This window comes from Pongo pygmaeus, chromosome 3, assembly GCF_028885625.2.
Source record: "Pongo pygmaeus isolate AG05252 chromosome 3, NHGRI_mPonPyg2-v2.0_pri, whole genome shotgun sequence".
Classification (NCBI taxonomy): Eukaryota; Metazoa; Chordata; class Mammalia; order Primates; family Hominidae; genus Pongo; species Pongo pygmaeus.
The window spans coordinates 21193242-21209453 of record NC_072376.2 but is presented as its reverse complement, the minus strand read 5'-3'; positions in this window follow the sequence as shown (position 1 = coordinate 21209453).

The window sequence follows — 16212 nt, the reverse complement described above, 5'->3', positions numbered from 1 at the left end:
TCCTGTTTGTCTTCTTTTTTGCTGTGTCCCATTTTTTCAAATGAGTGAAAGAATGAAAACACACACAAGAAATTGTACTTACCTTGAGAGAAAACATTCATCTTAAAAATACTTTAGCATTTAAATATCCTGCAGGGATGTAACTATTTAGTTGTGAGCAGGAAACAGGGAGGCTAGCAGAGCTGGAGCAAAGAGTTTTTTGGGGACATTAATGGGTCTCTTTTTGAATCCTGATTGGTCTTATTATGAAAAGTGAAAAAATGATGAGATATGTAATTCAGAAGATCTGACTTCTAGTACCAGTTGTGTGGCGGTGTGATGTTGGTTTATTTCCCAAATATTGTGTATGGTTCCTTTATCATTCAAATAGAACCAATAACAATATAAAATGGATTTCCAGATCAAAACTTTAAAAGATAGAAAGTGCTAATCTAATGCCTAGTTACCAAATAATCTCAATTTATATGAAGACTCTTAGAATGGGGTGGTTATTGGAAGTTTATTCTTTAACTAATAACCTAAATTTATTGTCTTAGAATTTGTCCCTGGTGCTGCTAAAACAGTTACGTATGTTAAATGTGGCAATTTATGTTAAAGCACTCCCATGAGTACACTGCCTTGCATATATATAAAAGACGGAGTAATTGCTGGTTTAGTGAATTAAAAGGAAAGGCTGACTGGCTGCTACATGCATGACCTCCCAATTGAGTCCTATATTGGTGGATTTTCCATAGGGCAGTGCAATCTATCTATCTATCTATCTATCTATCTATCTATCTATCTATCTATCATCTATCATCATCTATCATCACGTATTTAGAAAGAACTAGGATCTAAACTTATACTACCTAAGCTCTCATGAGATTGATGTAAAACCAGTTTATTACACATTTAAGGTTACTCAATTGCTATCTCCCTTCTCCCTTCTGGCTAATAGATCACTATGGCCTGAATGTTGGTTTCCCTGCAAAATTCATACATTGGAATTTAACCTCCAAGGTGATGGTATTAAGAGAGTGGCCTGGGGAGGTGATTGGGTTATGAGGGCTTCTCTCTCATGAGTGGGATCAGTGCCATGATAAAAGGTATTGAGGGAGTGCATTTACCCCTTTGTGCCCTCTTGCCATGTGAGGATGCAGCAACAAGGTGTCATCTTGGAAACCCTCACCAGACACTGAATCTCCTGGAACCTTGATCTTAGACTTCTCAGCCTCCAGAACTGAGAGAAAGAAATTTCTATTATCTAAAAATTACCCAGTCTGTGGCATTTTGTTATAGCAGCAGAAATGCACTAAGACATAATGGAAGCAGAAGTCTCTAATATGAGCTCTCCAGAAAGTTTATGCCTTTTTTTTTTTTTTTTTTTTTTGAGATGGGGTCTGGTTCTGTGATTCTCTTGCCCAGGTGGGAGTGCAATGGTGCGATACAGTTCACTGCAGCCTCCAACACTCAAGCAATTCTCCCACCTCAGCCTCCCAAGTAACTGGGACTACTGACCCACCACCACTTCTGGCTGTTTTTTTTTATTATTTGTAGAGATGACGACTTGCTATGTTATCCAAGCTGGTCTTGACTTCGCAGGCTCAAGCGATTCTCCCACCTCAGCCTCCTGAGTAGCTGGAACTACAGGTACATGCTACCACATCTGGCTAATTTTTAAATATTATTTGTAGAGACAAGGTCTCGCTATGTTGCCCAGCCTGGTCTTGAACTCCTGGGCTCACACCTTAACCTCCCAAAGTGCTGGGATTACAGGTGTGACCTACTGCACCAAGCCAGTTTTCGCTTTCTTGATTACAAGCGATGAATTCAACAGGCACCTCTACTTACTTTCGCCTTTAACTTTTCTCCTTTTTTTCCTGCTTGGAATAAGGATATGATGCTTGGAGGTATAGCAGCTATCTTGAGGCCATGAAGTTACTTACACAAAAACAAAAGCCAAAAGAAATATGAAAAGAGCATGGATTCCCTAAGGCAGTGCTTCTCACACCATCTGTGGTTAAAGATAACTTAAAAAAAATTCAACCTATTGTGGGCTGATTAAAACACAATAAAAATTAATGAATTAAAAATGAAAAATCCACTCAAAATACATATTCCTCCATTTTATTAGATTCAGAAGACATAAAATAATTTTGTCAAACTGTTATCCAAGTTTCTAAATGCTTACTCCAATTTTCTATGCTTGTCTTATCTGTATTAGTTTGCTCGGGTAGCCATAAAAAAATACCATAGAGTGTGTGGCTTAAACAATAGAAATTTTTTTTTACTTTAAGTTCTGGGTTACATGTGCAGAACATGCAGGTTTGTTACCTAGGCATACATGTGCCATGGTGGTTTGCTGCACCCATCAACCCGTCTTCTACATTAGGTATTTCTCCTAATGCTGTCCCTCCCCTAGACACCCAACCCTGACAGGCCCTGGTGTGTGATGTTCCCCTCCCTGTGTCCATGTGTTCTCATTGATCAACTCCCACTTTTAAGGATACTAGTCATGTTTGATTAGTGCCCTGCCCTTATGATGACATTTAACTTTAATTACCTCTTTAAAGGCCCTATCTCCAAATAGTCACATTTCAGGGAGTTAGTGCTTTAACATATAAACTTTGGGAGGACACAATTATATCCGTAGATCATCACAGACCAGTTTAGACTAACATCAGCAGCCCTTGGACCACACTTTGAGCGAACGTCCCTAAGATGAACCATGGGTATTGCACCTGCCCTTGACCAGCACCTTCCAGAATTCTCGTTTAGTGAGAAAACTACATCTTTATTTATTGAAGCCACTGGGAGTCAGGTTTCTCTTATTTGCAACTGAAAGATCTGACACTGACATAACCAGGAAGCACATTTAGAAAATATATATTAGGAAATATAGCTGGCTTGAGAACCAAAACAGTCAACATACCTTGGAGAGTTTGTCTATCAATTACTCTGTATTCCCCTCATCTGTTTTCTTTTTTCTGCTAACAACATCTCCCCATCTTACTTTAAGAACTCTCCTCTCACAGTGCATACAATTTTTATAAAGGGCTGTCAATCAAGGTGCTCTGTCTTCTGTGAGGTGTTGGCTTTCAAAGCACCTCACAGTGTGAACACATCAGGAAAGTTTTTTTTTTTATTATTATACTTTAAGTTTTAGGGTACATGTGCACAAAGTGCAGGTTTGTTACATATGTATACATGTGCTATGTTGGTGTGCTGCACCCATTAACTCGTCATTTAACATTAGGTATATCTCCTAATGCTATCCCTCCCCCCTCCCCCACCCCACAACAGTTCCCTGTGTGTGATGTTCCCCTTCCTGTGTCCATGTGTTCTCATTGTTCAATTCCCATCTATGAGTTAGAACATGCGGTGTTTGGTTTTTTGTCCTTGCGATAATTTGCTGAGAATGATGGTTTCCAGCTTCATCCATGTCCCTACAAAGGACAGGAACTCATCATTTTTTAATTGGAAAAGGCAACAGAACTGTTTTGGTTTGTTTGGGTTGCTCTAAAAAAATACCATAACTAGGTGGTTATAAGCAACAGAAATTTATTTTTCACAGTTTTGGAGGCTGGGAAGCCCAAAATAAAAAAGCTAGAAGATTTGGCATCTGGTGAGGATTTGCTCCCTGGTTCATAGACGGCCATCTACTCACTGTGTCCTCACATGGTAGAAGGGGTGAGGGAGCTCTCTGGGGCCTCTTTTATGAGGGCTCTAATCCAGTCAGTGAGAGCTCCACCTTCATGACCTAATCACTTCCCAAAGATTTCATCTCCTAATATCATCACTAAGTCTTTACCTATGAATTGGAGGGGGCCACAAACATTTGTCTATCATAAGAACCCTAGAGAATGAGGAGATAATTTGAGATAGTAGCTGAAGAAGACAAGTATTGGCTAAGGATACAAAGAAATGCCATTGGGCAGGTTTGAGGTCTCAGGTGATGTGTGAGAGAATACTTTGTAGTAACATCTATGTGCATAACTGTGTGAGTTTATTCAACACCCAGCTGCAGAGTCTTAGAAGCCAAGAATGCAGGTGGAGTTTAATAGCGAGCTAGCACTGGGATTTTGCTGGGACAATAATAATATAATAATGTCATTGAGTGCCGATGAGGAAGTGTTTCAGGTGATCAACCATGAAATCCAGGCTTGGTAAGAAAGAACAACCGGGATGAGGCTGACTGGACATGGAGGGGACCAAGGAATGAAAGAGGCTCCATTGATTCAAAGAGTTGATAGAGCTCTAGATGTATGGGTGTACATCATCAGTGTCATCTTACATCATCCTTAAAACAACCTTAAGAAGGAGGCAGTTTTATTATCTGCATTTTTTAGGTGAAAATAAACTGAGGTAGAGAAGGGCAGTCAATTGCCTTACATCACACTCAGTAAGAAGTGGAGCTTTCACTCAGGTCCACCTCATCTGACAACAGAGCCTAAGTTTTAAATTAGGTTAAGTAGGAGATATACTAATCTCTGAACATAGAAAAAAGGAAAAGAACTGGTTTCTAAATCTATGATAATATAGAATCAGTGCATGTTCTCCCAGAAGTAACACTAAATAAGTGTGATGATTAATTGTATGTGTCAACTTGACTGGGGTAAGCGTTGCCCAGATAGCTGGTAAAACATTATTTCTGGGTGTGTCTATGAGGGAGTTTCCAGAAGGGATTAGCATTTGAGTTAGTGGACTGAGTAAAGAAGACTGGTGTGTACCCACCAATGTGGGGAGGCATCTTCTCTTCTGTTGAGGGCCCAATAGAACAAAAAGGTAGAGGAAAGGCCCATTATTTCTTGCTTCTTGAGCTGGGAAATCTATTTTCTCTTTCCCTGGGACATTGAATATCAAGGTTCCTGGGCCTTCAGACTCTATAGGAGTTACACCATTGGCTCCGTGGTTCTCAAGCTTTCTGACTCAGACTGAAACATACCACTGGCTTTCCTGGTTCTCCAGTTTTCAGATGGCATAATGTGGAACTTCTTGGTCTCCATAATCACCTGAGCTAATTCCTATAATAAATCTTATATCTCTATATATCCTATTGATTCTGTTTCTCTGAAGAAAACTGATTGATACAATAAGCAGTTGAAAATCCTTAATTTTATATGTAATGCTTTTCTCAGTTATTAGATTGAAGCATTTGACACCACTGAAATTTCACCTCTTCTGACTTACAAAAACATTTAGCAGTTTTAACGTAGTACTATGATGTTATGATATTGTACTCTTGGTACAGTATATTTTTGGTATTCTTGCTACAAATTTGCCATCACTTCTTGCTAGGCACATGATGTGACATGTTTGGCTATGTGATAGTGTTCTTTGTCCATTGAATTGTACTGTTATCTTTATGAAGACCTATTCTTATTTGGATGAAGACTTGAGACACTTTAAGAAAAACACAGTGGCCAGCCACTTCCTTTGGTTTGTTCCTTTGAATAGGACTTATGAATCCTTAGGGAACACCTTGTTTCTGGCTCACAATCCATCATGTAATCACTGCATCCTTTCTCCTCCCTGTCATGTTCAATAAAATAATTCAGGTGGGCTGCAAGTTCTCGGCAACATGCTTCTTATAGTTGATATTTTATTCTGTGCTTATTATTGAATGTCAGACTGTGGAGTTTTAAAGTTATATGAAAAACAATATTCACTGAGACTCTGGATACTACTTTGAAATGATCTGAGGTAGTGTCATAAAAACACAAACAGGGAGAGCTTTCCCCTGGAATGTATTAGGTGAAGACATTTGATTTCATGCAAACACGTACTGAAAAATGAAACCCTTACTGCTGCAAGTCCTCCATGTCCAATTTACAAATATCACACAAAAAGAACTTTAGACATGGGGAAGGGAAAAACATCGTAATATAAAGTAATCATAGAAAAATGGCACTTATTTATCTTGTAAAATAAGCTTATCTCATTTTGTCCCTTGTTACAGCACAGTCATCAAGAGGGAATGACCTAATTCTGTCTTCTTTCTCTTGTCATCTCTGTTAGAGAAAGGTGGGGGAGAAACACATTCCCTGTGTTAATTAAACTTATTCTTTATCCACTGAGAATGAAAAGAATACTTTCTCTCTTAATTTTCATTGTTTAATTGTTCATCATTACTAATACTAAAATCTTTTCTCCCAGTTGCATAAGTTTTTTGATATAAGCAATTAAATTTGCCCAAATAGATGCATCAATTTAAAAAAACATAAATTTTCTTAATCTATAAAATCTTTCTACTTGGCTAAAAAAATTTGTGATTATGAATGTTGGAATTTGTGACACTTTTTCTTCAAAGATATAACAGACTGTAAAACACTATAAAAGTTGACCTTGTTTCTTTAATGCAGGATATCTTCTGTTTGTGTCCTTATGATCTTTTTAAGCTGAAAAGGTCAAAGTTTTTACTTCTGAAAAATTCTGATTGTTTACTTAAAAGCTATATTCTGAAGGAAGGTGTCAGAACCACTTAGGCAATTAAGTCAATTAAAGACAATACTTACTGGGACATTGTTTTCTTGCATCTAAGGCAAGAAAGTATTGAAGTACTCTTTATAAAAGCAGGCAGTTTTCCCTTCCACAGTTAAAAAGAAGGGATCACATAATCCATTGATATGTTTAAGTTGGTAACGTTTTGGCAAATGGGAAAACTGGGGCTCAGTGAAATTGGGGAAATATTTGAGTTTATCCAATTGGCAAATGGAAAAGAGACGGTGTCAGGCTTTTCTGCACCCCATGCAGTTCTCTCTTTGTTGTATCGTACCCAACAGAGTTATTTATGAGGCACATTACCTCTGCTCTCTCCCTATTGCAAAGTGACTACCAAAGGAGAGTCAGCTCTACCCTTAGATTCTCATTGTATGAATAGAAAAAGCAATGATTTCCCCCACCCAGATAAAAGGTCTCCCAATGACCGTTGTGTGATGACAGGATTATGCATATGTCACGGTGGCCCAAAGGCTTCCTCCTCTGTGATCCTGTTGCAATGACCACATTGAGAGTTCTTACATGATGTACTCCTCCCTCAGAGCCAAGGCTCCCAGAGGGTAAGTAATGGTGGGAGCTTGAGATGATTCCCTGGGTGATAGCTTTGGTTTTTATTTTCAGGATGATACCAGCTTCTATTTGATAAGTTTAATGAGTTTGTTTGAAGTTTTCCTTTATGATAAAATTCGTGCTCCTCAATTTCTATTTAATGTTTCTTGTCAATCTAATTCCCTTTACATGTGATCCATAAATTGGGTAACAAATATTTATTAGATGACTATCAAAGTTTTGGTCGCTGTCAGGATTTGACATAACCTTTCTATTTAATAAAACTATAGCTCAGCAACCTGAAAGTGTATTCAGGAAGATGTTAATAAAAAAGAGGTACATGGGCAAATATATTTGTGAAACTCTGAGTTAAATAAAGTTAATCTGTATTCCTGACTGCAAGACTTTTCAGAGACTCGAGTGTGCTAATGTGAATTGTAATCCTTCCCAGAGGGGACTTATGCAATATTTTCAAATGTACCATTGGAAACCACTTTTTTTTTTTTTTTGGAATAACTCAAAGGTCTAGTTTTCCTCTGAAGACACTTTGACAAGTAGTTTCATAATTTGAAGATGTGTATTTAATGCAGTGACACCATCATAAATGTCTTCCTCCATGCAGCTTGCATTTTGTGTGCTGTCTTGGTGAAAATTCTTTGTGCCTAGCATAATCTAAGATGACCCAGGCATATGCATAGTTCTGGATATACACAAAATTTTCCAAGGGGTATCTGAGAAATGGATAGTTTTAAGGGAATCAATTTCCAGCTCCTCAATTTCCACATGTAATTCCCTTCTTCCTTATCCCCCAAAATTGCTCTTAAAGAGAGTGAGCCTGGTCTTGAGGAATCTCACTTGCCCTTCATAACACGCCTTCTCCCACTTTACAAAAATTTCTGGCTGTCAACGTCTAGATAATTTCCTTGATGCATTACAGTGGGGTGGAAACATTACACTATCCACAAACAAGAGGCAACTGGAAATGCTGGTAGCATTGTGGAAAAGGAGGTGACTTTCATGTCTGGGTAAAAATTTGCTTGTTCAAGACAGGTGCTTTTCAATTCAATATTACTGAAGGACTATCTAACTAAATAGTTCATTACAAATAATTGATATTTTAAAATATCAAATATTCAGAATCAAATATTTTAAAATAGTTTAATGATAGGTCATTAAAAATAATTTTTGAAGTGATTGCTATGTGATATTTTTGTCAAATACACAGAAGGAGTTGAAGAATTAAATGACCTGCTAAAATCAAACTCTTTCCATTCTCATTCATTGATTTAGGTGAACAAATTTTTCTCTAAGCTTAAATCTGTAAAAAATAAAAACAAAGAATGGAATTAGTGCTGAACCTTGTCTTATTATTATAACAGTATCGATGATAATGCTAATGAGTAGTCTTCATCTTTGGATATGTGAACTATACAGGGAAAAGCCCCAGCCACATCCATTTAATTAAGAGATTATTACCAATAACATTCTTATTTCTTGTGTGAGTAATTATTTATGTTTTTCTTTAAAAATTAAAACCTATGATATTTATAATTGTAGCTCAATCCAGAAAAATATTTAATATTTAGAGCCTTAGTGTCACTGGATGCTTAAACACAATTTACTTTTCAATTTACCCTCATATTTTTGTGGCATTGAAGCATGATTCGGTGATCATGAAAGGCTTTCATGTACGAAAATTTCTTTTAGGATAAAACTCTGTGAGAGAATTAGGATGGAAATATTAGTTTAAAATGAATAAAAATAATGTGAACTTTTCAACTGGAAAAGAAGAGCATGCCTTTATCTGTTAAATGATCATGACTTTCATCTTGCTGTTGTGTTTATATTGCTTTGGAGAGATATTACAGAGTTACCTGACAGTTTAATTAAAAAGTGTCATTATTTGGAATTTGCCAGAAATTATATCTTTTGCAATTAGTTATATGCCAAAGATAAAATTTTAGATGTCAACTTAAAGGTGTGCAAATTTTAGATGTCAACTTAAAGATGTGCAAGTTCCCCAAAATCTTTTTAATGAATAAGTGAGCAAAAATGTTTAAAGACCACTGATTTAAGCCACAGTCTTTGGTTACTATTCTTCCACTATAATTCCCTCATTTACCTTATTTGTTTATAATTTTTCTGTGTATTTTAATTCTTAGTGGATTTTTTAAATTGTGATCTTTGATCTCCCATTAATAATAAGCCCTCATCTTCAGATATATCCACACATAATTGCTTCATTGGGCATTCTCTCTTGAGCTGCTGTTAACAAGTGCTTTCCAGGGCAAAGCGCTGACCTGTTACATCCACATGGTCAACATCTGTTGTCAACATCATCCTCTTGTCTCTGAAAAAGACATGAAATGTTAAGAGCAGGCTGATGTCAGTGTCCTCATGTTTTTAGAGAATTGAGGATGAAGTAGGAAGTAGTACTAAAGAAAGAACATCAGTGTCCGGTGACCAAGATTCAAGGTCTTTGCAACCTTGGACAAGTTACAATACTCAGCTATGAGATTTAATTGCCTTATCAGTAAGACCTTTTGCAGCACAAAGATTGATCATATTTTAAATTTTGTTTAAAAAAATTATCGTGGTAAGAACACAATATGAAATCTACCCATTTAAATTTTTTAAATTTAATTTTTAAATATTTTTGAGATAATTTTAGACTTAAAGTTGAAAAATTAATATAATGAATTTTTATATATCCATCATCTAATTTCCCAAAATGTTATTACTAATACAGTACATTTAGAAAAATCAGGAAATTAACATTGATATAATCCTACTGTCTAATCTAGAGACTGTATTCAAATTCCATCAATGGTCCCATTAATGTGTTTTTTATAATGGTTCAAGAGCCAACCAAGATCACTTGTTGCATTTAGTTATCACATTTTCTTAGTGTCTTTTAATCTGCAACAGTTTCTATGTCTCTTCGTTCTCTTTCATGGGTTTGAACCGTTAGAAAAGTACACAGCAGTTATTTTGTATTGTGGGTGTGTGATGTCTTTTCATGATCAAATTCAGGTTATGCATATTTGAGCAGAATTTCACAGAAGTGATGCTGTGTCCTTCTAAGCAGCCTCCCAGGAACATCTAAAGCCAGTTTGTCTCTTTAAAGGTGAGGTTAACTTTGATCATTTGGTTAAGGTGATTTCTGCCGGGTGTCTCCAATAAAAAGATTAATAGTTTTAAGTTCTCTATTGACATAAATTTCCTTTATAAATAGAAGTTCCACATGAAAATTTTCAATATTCTTTTTTCTTTTATTTCATCTTTTTTCTTAACTCATCAAAATTTATAGAATCTGAACTTAGAATAGTTGGTATTCATTTCTGATTTCACCTTTTTTTACACAGAATTGTAAAATGGAAATTTATCTGAACTTTTTATGGTGAATCTCTGCCAAACTATGGGTATAAAATTATAGCATGACATTTTAAAGACTGTATTTGGGGGAAAAACATAATTCTGTATTAAAATAGCTAATCTTATTCCAGTACCCAATTCTGTATTTTTTAAAAAGTGACTTAGAATCAGAAGACCTAGGAATAAATCTCTGCTCTAGCTTTTATTAACTTTGTGAACTTTCGGTATTTTTTGTATCTCAATTGCTTCTTTTATAAAATGAAAATACTTAAGCCTACACTAACCTTACAGAGTTCTTCTGACATTAAAAAAAAGATAATGGTGTGAGTAATGTCTTGCCCTTTTGGGTGTCTGTGTGTTGTGTCTGTGGCAGGAAGTGGGGAGAGAGAGCTATTCACATGCTCTGTATACTTGGGGCCCCAGAAGCTCTCTGAATTTGTACATTTAGCTTCAACAACACCAGGAGTAAGTTTTTACAGTGACCAAATATTGATTAGCCCAATGATATTGAAACTCACTTTTTCTCACACACAAACACCTCCCATATACCCACCCCAAACTACATCAATCGCAGGTCTAATGAGAATGTAATTCTGGTATGGAAGATAAATCACTCTCTGTTAAAGTCTTGGTGAAATTCTCAGACATCTGTGACTGAAGGAAATATTTCTCCACTCTTTAGTGTTTTAGGCTGTGTCCTATCAGCTGACATTGGACTGATCACTTCCTTATAGCAGTCTCTCTGACTTCAGGGGCCCAGTGTTTAAATTTAAATGATTGGCAACTGAATTTCCACAAATCTTGCTAATTCTTTCCGTCTTTGTTGCTGAGCAACTCTATGTAAGCACGCTGACTCCAATAGCTGCTGCTCTCAATTTCTAAAATATGGTCATCAAACCCTCTTGCAGTTGTGCTGGAATGTTCTCCCTCTCTCACTGCTGTCATATACTGGGTTTTATTTAGTTACTTGATTTAGACAGGGAACAATATACTGTCAGGTATTATCTAAGAAAGTGCTTTCTTCTCATTCTCTGCAAATTACATCCTCTTTATGTCCTGTATTATTCATTCATTTGTTAATGATTTTAAAAATATTGATTGAGACTTTAGTATAAACCAGTCACTTTTTGAGAAGGCAGAGGTCAGGATCTCATGGAGTTTGTAGTCAAGTTCAGCAAAAGAAGATAAAACGGTCTGTCCTGACTTTCTATGGTTTTGCTCTTCAATCCTTCCATGCTCATTTCCATGGACATTATAAACTAAGTTTTGCAAATGGCAAAGAGTTATAAAAATGGATTGTAATTATTGACGTTGCTTTCATTGTTATGGTTATTATTAATGAGACACTCTAATTCAGATGATAGTGTGGTAGTTATCAGGTAGTTGCCCAGTTGTGCCTCCTGAGTGGCTCTTGGATAACTCCTGTCTTTGCTGCCACGCCCTGACTATTGCCTTTTTTGTTTTGTTTTGTTTCTGAGACAGGGTCTCACTCTGTTGCCCAGGCTGGAGTGCAATGTCATGATCATAGCTCACTGCAACCTCAGCCTCCAGGGCTCAGGTGATCCTTCCACCTCGCCCTCACAAAGTGCTGGGATTACAGGCGTGAGCCAAGACGCCCGGGCCTGACTATGGTCTTTAATCTTTAAGATGCATTTTCATGCCCACTATACCCCATTTTCCTAACAGGAACGATATCACAAAGCCACAGCAGCTACATGTTGCTACCAGGCTTAAAGAACTTCCAGATCTTACTCCTTTAAAAGTTCATGTCAGCTCCTAGTTGTTGGTAGGTACTTCCTGTCTGGACTCACTCCTTTGGTGTTTTACCAAAGAATCACTTGCTTCATCAGTAGAAGAACACTACAGATTTGAATTCTGTGGAACAGGAGTGAGAGCCAGGAATCTCCATTTTGAATGAGAACTGAGATCGGTTCTATTGTAACTGGTCAGCATTATAAAATTTGACAAAACACCGCCATAAGCCACAGGTAATCTGAGTTTTTTTATAGCCTTTGCCCTAAGATAGTGTCTGGAATTTGTTGCTCTATTTTAATGGCTGACATTACATGGATCCAGCCTTAACTTTTCTTTGTATTCATGTCCCTCAGGTGCTCAGCAAGTAAAACCAAGGTTACCTCGGGAACATGACTCTTGAACAATTACTCAAATCAAGAAATTTTCTTCTGAAACTGGTTTTCAAAGCCATATTATTTTAATAGAGAAAAAGATTGAAATTTTAAAACAGTCATTTACTTTTTTGGACGGAAGAGTACTGATCCCATGTTCTACCAATTCTGTTTTACTGCCAATAAAGGCTCCATTTAAGTAGCTCATGATTGAGGGAAAATTCACTTGAAAAATGAACCCAAAAGAATCAGCTGATGGTGACAGGATCTAGACCAGTGCTGAACTGTTTATTCCTCTCTTTGGGGTTTTGCTTTTTCATTTTCCATTATCACATGGTTTAAATTTACCAAAAACATTAATAACAGAGCTGCTCCTAATTGGCAAAAAAATTATTGTAGCTATTTTTGTATCTGACATCCAAATCCAATAGACTTAAGTGGGTGTGAATTATAATTATTTAAGCATGTTGATTTTGTGTGTGTGTCTGTGCAGAATGTGGCTGTTGCCATGGAATCTCTGTGCGTGATTTCTGTGAGGTAGTGCTGATTGAATCTATAAAAAGATGAGCACAGAAAAATATGTTTATAAAAACCACTTTCTGATGAAATTGTTAAAGTGAGGCCAATCTGCGTTTGTGTGTTCTGTTTTGTTTCAGTTCGCATTCCATTCTTAAATGTTTTTTTAGAATTGTAGATTTTTAGACTGCTGGATGGCTGATTGAATCTCTTACCGACGATTTAATCAATCATAATGCTCACTGGTGTGGGGTGAGATTGAAAGGTAGTTTTTATACAGTCCTGTTTACATGTATCCTTAGCTTTATGCATGTATTACATCCCCAAAAAGGTGCGCTTAATCAAGTTATTTAGAAGTCAAATGAGACATGCGGCTGTGTAAAACAATTCTATTGTGATTTTATAGCTAAATAATTTTGGGTATGGGATGAAGCTAATAGCCATTCTGCCTGCCCCACCAACATGCATCTGAACAACAGGCTGACATTTTAAGTTTGTATTTTGGAAGCTGGAGATGCAGATTTCATCCTACCACTCTCTATGGGACCTTAAATAAGTCACTTCTCCTCAATGGACCTCAATTTCTTCAGCAATAAAACTGAGGGGATTCACAAGGATATCTCTTACTTCCCTTCAGCTGTTTAATATGCTTGTGTGTATACAACTGTGCATATGTGTGTATGTATGTAAATGTATATGATTACAGTCCAGTGTGCTTAAAGTCAGGACTGTTTTTTCTTAGAAAGCTTGTAGTTCATACTAGAGCTATTTCAGCAAAACACAATTACTAAAATTAAGAGAATGACATTTGGTTTTCCTCCTTATTTATAGATTCATTACTCCTTTTTGGGTAAGACACAATATAAAGGGGTTTAACATTAAAGTTAGGCAAAATGAGTCTGAAACTATGTTGCTGATGGCTTGAGTACATGAGAGAGCTGACTTTGAATTTAAATAAAAATGTAATGCCAATAAAAGAAACGATGGCACATGCTGCCCATGGTGATCATGCAAATGAATTGTATAGACCAAAAACTTGAGACAGGTTTTTAGAAAAAGAGGTGTTTATAATGAGGGTTTCTCAATGACTTGGAACATTCATTGAGCCTCAATAATCTATTAATCAAATGTTTTCGAAAGCATACTTTTGGTCACACCGAAGTGAGTGGCTCAAAGTTCACCTGAGCCTTGCAGATCAATTGGAATAACGTTCATTGTCTTGATTAAATTTCCAAAAAACAGACTTGGTGATGGGGAATTGCATAGAGAAATTTTACTGGGGAATGTTCTGGGAGAGAGACACCCATAAGGAAGTGAAGAAGACAGGTTGGCACAGAGGGAGAAGCTGACCTGCAGTGTGGATGCAGCTGGGTCTTTATCTGATCCTACAGGGAATTCTAGAGCTAGGATGCCCCTTAAGCTGTATCTCAAATTGAGACAAGGGTGAGTGAGCCTTTTACCCTTTCATCACCCCGTCATTGTCCACAGGTCAAACCCAGGGGGCAGGACCCTGGAGCTGAGGGCAATGCCCAGGAGAGTGCATCTATGAACATTCAGCCACCAACATTGTCAAGAGCAGAGGATGAATGCTGTTATGGATGGAATGCATGTGTTCCTCCAAAATTTCATATGTTACAGTCCTAACCTTAATGGTGATGATATTAGAAGGTAGAGTTTGGAGGAGGTAATTAGGTCATGAGGGTGGACCCCTCATGAATGGGGTGAACACCCTTAGAAAAGCAACTTCAGAGAGCTCTCTCTCTTTCTACCAGGTGAGGATACAGTGAGAAGACAGCCACCTGCAAGCAGGAAGGCGACTCTCACCAGACAACAAGTTTTCCAGCACCTTTATCTTGGACTTCCAGCCTCCAGAATTATGACAAGTAAGTATCTGTTGTTTAAGCCAATCTATGGTCATTTATTCTAGCAGGCTGATTGACTAAGACAAGTGCATTGATCCTGAAGAGGGAATCCAGGCAGAGAAGCAATTTCCACTACCTTTATTCATATCCATATTAAACAAAGTGTGCTTTATTAAGTTTTTCTCAAAAATGAATTTTCTATTAAAGTTTGGAAGACACATTATCCGAGGGAAGCGCACTGCTTATTATCATGCTAAAAGTTCTGCTAAGACCTACCAAAAAAGAAACTTCTCTAACTAAGTGTTCCCCACCTTATTTCATCATACAAAACTGTTTTGGCATAACATCAAGTAACAATAGGCAGAATTAGATTCTGTAAAGCATTCTTTAGAAAATGTTAATTTATAAATACATTACCGGGGTAATTTGCTGTTTGATAGTATCGATGCTTAGAAATGATCTACCATTTCAACCAGTCTTGAGAATGAAATATTAGGCACATAACTAACCCCCTACCCCCACCCCACTCCACCCACACACACATTTCTAATTCTACTGGGCCATTTCATGAGTTGGACGATGGACTGGTGGAAACCAGACCAAAGTGAACTCTGTATTCAAATTTAGATAATCTTTGCCCCGTAGAAACTTATTTATTCATTCATTTATTCTTTTGTTTATTCAACCATTCATTTATTAGAAAAACCATTCATTGTGTGTCTGAACATCTGCTATGGAAGTTAGAATGTAAGCTCCACGAAAGCAGGATCCTTTTCTATCTCTTTCACCATTTCTGCCATCACTGGCAAGTACAGTATTCAGCCTCACAAAAAAATTTACTCAATAAATGAATGCTGAGTGAATGTAGTAAGACACTGTGCTAGGCCCTGGGAGTATGACGAAAACATAGACTGTGGCTCCTGCCCTGGAAGGGCTCATTTCTAGTAAGAACCTTCACAATAATGAAAGATTTAGTATGCAACATACTATGGAAATGGTTTCAAAAATATTATCTATGATAGTTCAGAAGATTTCACATAGATCGTGTAGATACAATGTAAAGTAGGTAATTTTTTTCACATGCATATGTAATACTCCAGAATTTAGGAAAATAGTAATCCTTAATAGTTGTTATTTTGATATCCTCTTTTTAGTGCTACTGCAAGATGGGAAGGAGAGAGAAGTGGGTGATAAGACTTGGCATTAGCAGTAGGAAAGTGGCACAGTCATTATGTTTGATGCTGAACTATGCTGTCTGTAATTCTTTGAACATGTAGTTAAGTGTGCTGGGGGAATTTAGGGAGAGG